The following is an 8,091-nucleotide window of genomic DNA, read 5'->3' as shown; positions in this document are numbered from 1 at the left end:
AGAATCATGTAGATTTTAGAGATCAGGCGCTGGTCGGAGATGTCATAGCTGAAAATTCTTTCCCAATCTGTAGGTGGTCTTTTTACTCTTTTGGTGAAGTCTTTAGATGAGCATAGGTGTTTGATTTTTAGGAGCTCCCAGTTATCGGGTTTCTCTTCATCATTTTTGGTAATGTTTTGTATTCTGTTTATACCTTGTATTAGGGCTCCTAGGGTTGTCCCAATTTTTTCTTCCATGATCTTTATCGTTTTAGTCTTTATGTTTAGGTCTTTGATCCACTTGGAGTTAGTTTTTGTGCATGGTGTGAGGTATGGGTCCTGTTTCAGTTTTTTGCAAATGGATATCCAGTTATGCCAGCACCATTTGTTAAAAAGGCTGTCTTTTCCCCAGTTAATTGACACTGGTCCTTTGTCAAATATCAGCTGCTCATACGTGGATGGATCTATGTCTGGGTTCTCAATTCTGTTCCATTGGTCTATGTGTCTGTTGTTGTACCAATACCAGGCTGTTTTGACTACTGTGGCTGTATAATAGGTTCTGAAGTCAGGTAAGGTGAGGCCTCCCACTTTCTTCTTCTTTTTCAGTAGTGCTTTGCTTATCCGGGGCTTCTTTCCCTTCCATATGAAATTGGTGATTTGTTTCTCTATCCCCTTAAAATATGACATTGGAATTTGGATCGGAAGTGCGTTAAATGTATAGATGGCTTTTGGTAGAATAGACATTTTTACTATGTTAAGTCTTCCTATCCATGAGCAAGGTATGTTTTTCCACTTAAGTATGTCCTTTTGAATTTCTTGTAGTAGAGCTTTGTAGTTTTCTTTGTATAGGTCTTTTACATCCTTGGTAAGATTTATTCCTAAGTATCTTATCTTCTTGGGGGCTACCGTGAATGGTATTGATTTGGTTATTTCCTCTTCGGTGTTCTTTTTGTTGATGTAGAGGAATCCAAGTGATTTTTGTATGTTTATTTTATAACCTGAGACTCTGCCAAACTCTTCTATTAGTTTCAGTAGTTTTCTGGAGGATTCCTTAGGGTTTTCTGTGTATATAATCATGTCATCTGCAAATAGTGATAACTTTACTTCTTCCTTGCCAATCCGGATACCTTTTATTTCTTTGTCTAGCCTGATTGCCCTGGCTAAGACTTCCAACACGATGTTGAATAAGAGCGGTGATAAAGGGCATCCTTGTCTGGTTCCCGTTCTCAAGGGAAATGCTTTCAGGTTCTCTCCATTTAGAGTGATATTGGCTGTTGGCTTTGCATAGATGCCCTTTATTATGTTGAGGAATTTTCCTTCAATTCCTATTTTGGTAAGAGTTTTTATCATAAATGGGTGTTGGACTTTGTCAAATGCCTTTTCTGCATCAATTGATAAGATCATGTGGTTTTTGTCTTTTGTTTTATTTATGTGATGGATTACATTAATGGTTTTTCTGATATTAAACCAGCCTTGCATACCTGGTATAAATCCCACTTGATCAGGGTGAATTATTTTTTTGATGTGTTGTTGGATTCTATTGGCTAGAATTTTGTTGAGGATTTTTGCATCAATGTTCATGAGGGATATAGGTCTATAATTTTCTTTTTTTGTAATGTCTTTACCTGGTTTTGGTATCAGGGAGATGGTGGCTTCATAGAATGAGTTGGGTAGTATTCCGTCATTTTCTATGCTTTGGAATACCTTTAGTAGTAGTGGTGTTAACTCTTCTCTGAAAATTTGGTAGAACTCTGCAGTGAAGCCGTCCGGGCCAGGACTTTTTTTTGTTGGGAGTTTTTTGATTACCGTTTCAATCTCTTTTTTTGTTATGGGTCTATTTAGTTGTTCTGCTTCTGAATGTGTTAGTTTAGGTAGGTAGTGTTTTTCAAGGAATTCATCCATTTCTTCTAGGTTTTCAAATTTGTTAGAGTACAATTTTTCATAATAATCTGAAATGATTCTTTTAATTTCATTTGGTTCTGTTGTGATGTGGTCCTTCTCATTTCTTATTCGGGTTATTTGTTTCCTTTCCTGTATTTCTTTAGTCAGTCTAGCCAATGGTTTATCAATTTTGTTAATTTTTTCAAAGAACCAGCTTTTGGCTTTGTTAATTCTTTCAATTGTTTTTCTGTTCTCTAATTCATTTAGTTCAGCTCTAATTTTTATTATTTGTTTTCTTCTGGTGCCTGATGGATTCTTTTGTTGCTCACTTTCTATTTGTTCAAGTTGTAGGGACAGTTCTCTGATTTTGGCTCTTTCTTCTTTTTGTATGTGTGCATTTATTGATATAAATTGGCCTCTGAGCACTGCTTTTGCTGTGTCCCAGAGGTTTTGATAGGAAGTATTTTCATTCTCGTTGCTTTCTATGAATTTCCTTATTCCCTCCTTGATGTCTTCTATAACCCAGTCTTTTTTCAGGAGGGTATTGTTCATTTTCCAAGTATTTGATTTCTTTTCCCTCGTTCTTCTGTTATTGATCTCTAGTTTTATTGCCTTGTGGTCTGAGAAGATGCTTTGTAATATTTCGATGTTTTGGACTCTGCAAAGGTTTGTTTTATGACCTAATATGTGGTCTATTCTAGAGAATGTTCCATGTGCGCTAGAAAAAAAAGTATATTTTGCAGCAGTTGGGTGGAGAGTTCTGTATAAGTCAATGAGGTCAAGTTGGTTGATTGTTGTAATTAGATCTTCCGTGTCTCTGTTGAGCTTCTTACTGGATGTCCTGTCCTTCTCCGAAAGGGGTGTGTTGAAGTCTCCTACTATAATTGTGGAGGTATCTATCTCGCTTTTCAGTTCTGTTAAAATTTGATTTATATATCTTGCAGCCCTGTCATTGGGTGCGTAAATATTTAATATGGTTATGTCTTCCTGATCAATTGTCCCTTTTATCATTATATAGTGTCCTTCTTTATCCTTTGTGGTGGATTTAAGTCTAAAGTCTATTTTGTCAGAAATTAATATTGCTACTCCTCTTCTTTTTTGCTTATTGTTTGCTTGATATACTTTTTTCCATCCTTTGAGTTTTAGTTTGTTTGTGTCTCTAAGTCTAAGGTGTGTCTCTTGTAGGCAGCATATAGATGGATCGTGTTTCTTTATCCAGTCTGTGACTCTCTGTCTCTTTATTGGTGCATTTAGTCCATTTACATTCAGGGTAATTATAGATAAATAAGTTTTTAGTGCTGTCATTTTGATGCCTTTTTATGTGTGTTGTTGACAATTTCATTTTTCCACATACTTTTTTGTGCTGAGGCGTTTTTCTTAGTAAATTGTGAGATCCTCACTTTCATAGTGTTTGACTTTATGTTAGTTGAGTCGTTACGTTTTTCTTGGTTTTTGTCTTGAGTTATAGAGTTGTTATACCTTTTTGTGGTTACCTCATTATATACCCCTATTTTTCTAAGTATAAACCTAACTTGTATTGTTCTATATCGCCTTGTATCACTCTCCATATGGCAGTTCAATGCCTCCTGTATTTAGTCCCTCTTTTTGATTATTGTGATCTTTTACCTATTGACTTCCATGATTCCCTGTTATGTGTATTTTTTTTTTAATTAATCTTAATTTGTTTGTTTTTGTGATTTCCCTATTTGAGTTGATATCAGGACGTTCTGTTTTGTGACCTTGTGTTGTGCTGATATCTGATATTATTGGTTCTCTGACCAAACAATATCCTTTAGTATTTCTTGTAGCTTTGGTTTGGTTTTTGCAAATTCTCTAAACTTGTGTTTGTCTGTAAATATCTTAATTTCGCCTTCATATTTCAGAGAGAGTTTTGCTGGATATATGATCCTTGGTTGGCAGTTCTTCTCCTTCAGTGTTCTGTATATGTCGTCCCATTCCCTTCTTGCCTGCATGGTTTCTGCTGAGTAGTCAGAACATATTCTTATTGATTCTCCCTTGAAGGAAACCTTTCTTTTCTCCCTGGCTGCTTTTAAAATTTTCTGTTTATCTTTGGTTTTGGTGAGTTTGATGATAATATGTCTTGGTGTTTTTCTTTTTGGATCAATCTTAAATGGGGTTCGATGAGCATCTTGGATAGATATCCTTTCGTCTTTCATGATGTCAGGGAAGTTTTCTGTCAGAAGTTCTTCAACTATTTTCTCTGTGTTTTCTGTCCCCCCTCCCTGTTCTGGGACTCCAATCACCCGCAGGTTATCCTTCTTGATAGAGTCCCACATAATTCTTAGGGTTTCTTCATTTTTTTTAATTCTTTTATCTGATTTTTTTTCAGCTATGTTGGTGTTGATTCCCTGGTCCTCCAGATGTCCCAGTCTGCATTCTAATTGCTCGAGTCTGCTCCTCTGACTTCCTAGTGTGTTGTCTAATTCTGTTATTTTATTGTTAATCTTTTGGATTTCTACATGTTGTCTCTCTATGGATTCTTGCAACTTATTAATTTTTCCAGTATGTTCTTGAATAATCTTTTTGAGTTCTTCAACAGTTTTATCAGTGTGTTCCTTGGCTTTTTCTGCAGATATCCTAATTTCATTTGTGATATCATTAAGCATTCTGTAAATTAGTTTTTTATATTCTGTATCTGATAATTCCAAAATTGTATCTTCATTTGGGAAAGATTTTGATTCTTTTGTTTGGGGAGTTGGAGAAGCTGTCACGGTCTGCTTCTTTAAGTGGTTTGATATGGATTGTTGTCTCCGAGCCATCACTGGGAAACTAGTTTTTCCAGAAAATCCGCTAAAAAAAAACTGCAGTCAGATCCCTATCAGAGTTCTCCCTCTGGCTCAGGCTATTCAGATGTTAATGAAGCCGCCTGGGGAGGGTGGGGGAGGGAACAGAGAGATAGGAGAGTAGCACCTCAGAATATAGCCAGAGTTGCTTGTCTTGCTTGGAATGACTCTTATATCTGAGATTCCCGCGGGCGCGTCGCCTATGTGTGCTGTCTGTGTGGAGATTGCCCCCGGGGGGTCTGGCCCGCTGGAGTCACGGTCAGATCCTCCGCTTCCAGCCCCACGCCCAGCGTCAAGGCTCCCCTACTGGGACGGTGCACTCTCGACTCCAAAATCAGTCGCTGCCTCCCGGGGACTTCTCGTCCCTCCAGCCGCGTGGCCGTGCCGCCCCCGTGAACCAGGTGGGCCCCCTCCCGGGGTTAGTTCAGATGGGTGGAGTAGCTCCCCGTGCTTGTGCCGCGACCGAGTGTCCCGGCTGGAACGCTGTTCTCCCCGCTCCAATACCAGTCGCTGCCTCCCGGGGACTTCTCCTACCGGCTGCGTCCCACGCCGCCCACGCGACCCGGATGGTCACCTTCCCGGGGTTAGTTCAGGGGGTGGAGCAACTCTCCGTGTTTATGGCGTACCTGCGTGCAGTCCAAATCCCTGTGGGACGGTTCCCCAGCTCGGATGCTACTCTTTCTGCTCCAAGATCAGTCACTGCCTCCCGGGGACTTCTCCTAACGGCTGCGTCCCACGCCGCCCGTGGAACCGGCTAGTCCCCCTCCCGGGGTTAGTTCAGGGGGGTGGAGCAGGTCTCTGTGCTTGTGCCGTACCTGACTGGTATGCTGGCTCCAGGCTCTGGAAACAATCGCTGCTTCCCCGTATTAGTTCGTTCTCCGTCTCTAAATCTGTGTTTGTTGTTCAGGGTTCGTAGATTGTTATGTATGTGATCGATTCACTTGTTTTTCCGTGTCTTTGTTGTAAGAGGGATCCGAGGTAGCGTCTGCCTAGTCCGCCATCTTGGCTCCGCCTCAATTTGATTCTTGTATATTCCATCTGGTGAGGTCCATGTGTATAGCCTGTTTATTCTGGTGAAAAAAGTTATTTGCAATAAAAAAGTTGTTGGTCTTGCAAAATCCAATCATGTGATCTCCAGCATCATTTCTATTACCAAGACCATATTTTCCAGCTACCAGTCCTTCTTGTTTCCAACTTTCACATTCCAATCACTAGTAATTATCAGTGCATCCTGATTGCATGTTCAATCAACTTCAGACTGAGAAGTTGGTAAAAACCTTCAGTTTCTTCATCTTTGACCTTAGTGGTTGGTGTGTAAATTTGATTATTAGTCGTATTAACTGGTCTTCCTTGTAGGCGTATGGATATTATCCTATCACTGACAGCATTGTACTTCAGGATAGATCTCGAAATGTTTTTTTGACGATGAACTCAATGCCATTCCTCTTCAAGTTGTCATTCCTGGCATAGTAGACCATACGATTGCCTGATTCAAAATGACCAATACCAGTCCATTTCTGCTCACAATGCCTAATATATCCATGTTTATGTGTTCCATTTCATTTTTGACAATTTCCAATTTTCCTGGACTCATACTTCATACATTCCAGGTTCTGATTATTAACAGATGTTTGCAGCTGTTTCTTCTCATTTTGAGTCATGCCACACCAGCAAATGAAGGTCTCGAAAGCTTGACTCCAGTCAACTTTACTTTGAGGAAGCAGCTCTTCCCTAGTCGTGTTTTGAGTGCCTTCCAACCTGAGGGGCTCATCTTCCGGCACTATATCAGACAATGTTCCACTGCTATTCATAAGGTTTTCACTGGCTAATTCTTTTCAAAAGTAGACCACCGGGCCCTTCTTCCTAGTCTCAGTCTAGAAGCTCAGCTGAAGCTTTTCCACCATAGATGACCCTGATGGTATTTGAATACTGGTGGCATAGCTTCCAGCATCAAAGCAACACACAAACCCCCACAGTACGACAAACTGACAGACACGTGGGGGGGAGGGGGTTCCAGGCACATACGTGTGTGTGTGTGCACGTGTGTGTTTTCCAGGCACTAGGATACTGTTATGGACTGAATTATGTCCCCCAAAAAATGTGTGTCAACTTGGCTAGGCCATGATTCTTAGTATTGTGATATTTTGTCTTTGATGTGATTTTCCTATGTGTTGTAAATCCTACCTCTATGATGTTATTTAGGCAGGATTAGTGGCACTTATGTTAATGAGTCAGAACTCAATCTATAATGTTAGATTCCCTCTTAAGCCAATCTCTTTGAGGTACAAAAGAGAAAAGAGAGCAGAGAAACAGAGGAACATAATACCACCGAGAAAACAGCACCCAGAGCAGAGAGTGTCCTTTGGACCTGGGGTTCCTGTGCAGAGAAGCTCCTAGACCAGGGGAAGATAGATGACAAGGACCTTCCTCCAGAGCCATCAAAGACAGAAAGCCTTCCTCTGAAGTTGGCATCCTGAATTCTGACTTCTAGCCTACTAGACTATGAGAGAACAAACTTCTGTTTGATAAAGTTATTTGCTTGTGGTATTGCTGTTATAGAGCACTAGATGACTAAGACAGATACCTTAAACCAAAACCACGCCCGTTGCCATCGAGTCCATTCTGAGTCATAGTGACGCTACAGGACAGAGTAGAACTGCCCCACAGTGTTCCAAGGAGCAGCTGGTGGGTTTGAACTGCTGACCTTTTGGTTAGCAGCCTGAGCTCTTACCCACTATGCCACCAGATCTACAAGATACCTTACCAAAAACCAAACCTGTTGTCGATCAGATAAAAATGTTTAAAATTCCTTTCTTTTTATGTTTATGGAAACCCTAGTGGCATAGCGGTTAAGAGCTATGGCTACTAATCAAAAGGTCAGTGGTTGTAATCCACCAGGCCCTCCTTGGAAACCCTATGTGGCAGTGCTACTCTGTCCTATGGGATCACACTATGAGTTGGAATCAACAGCAACGGGTTTGGTTTTCGGTTTTCTTTTTTTGTTTATGTGTTTCCCTAGTATCTATTCATAATATTCCCTCTCCCTTAAATTTAACTTGCACTAACTTCAGAAGATTTCTTTTCTTTGTATCTAAAGGCTCCTTCTTATACAAGTAACAAGCAATACAAGGTTGCCATCCCTAACGGTAGGAAGCTCTTACAAAGCAATGAGAAAATGATTAACATAAAAATTAACAATTGAGAAAAGGAATGAAGTGGAAATTCTTCAAAGTAATATAAATAGTCGAGAACTATCTCAAAAGGTATTTGTACTAGTAATAAAAAAAATACAAATAAAATTAAAACAAGAGGGGTTTTCCACCTATGGACTTGGTAAAGGTAAAAATACTTAGCATATCCAGAGTTGGTGAAGGTACAAAACAAGTGAACTTCCAGGCACTGCAGAGCTTCCAGACTAAGACAGACTA

This window comes from Elephas maximus, chromosome 7 (assembly GCF_024166365.1).
Source record: "Elephas maximus indicus isolate mEleMax1 chromosome 7, mEleMax1 primary haplotype, whole genome shotgun sequence".
In the NCBI taxonomy this organism is placed as follows: Eukaryota; Metazoa; Chordata; class Mammalia; order Proboscidea; family Elephantidae; genus Elephas; species Elephas maximus.
The sequence above is the reverse complement of the archived record's forward strand: the minus strand, read 5'-3'. Positions refer to the sequence as shown.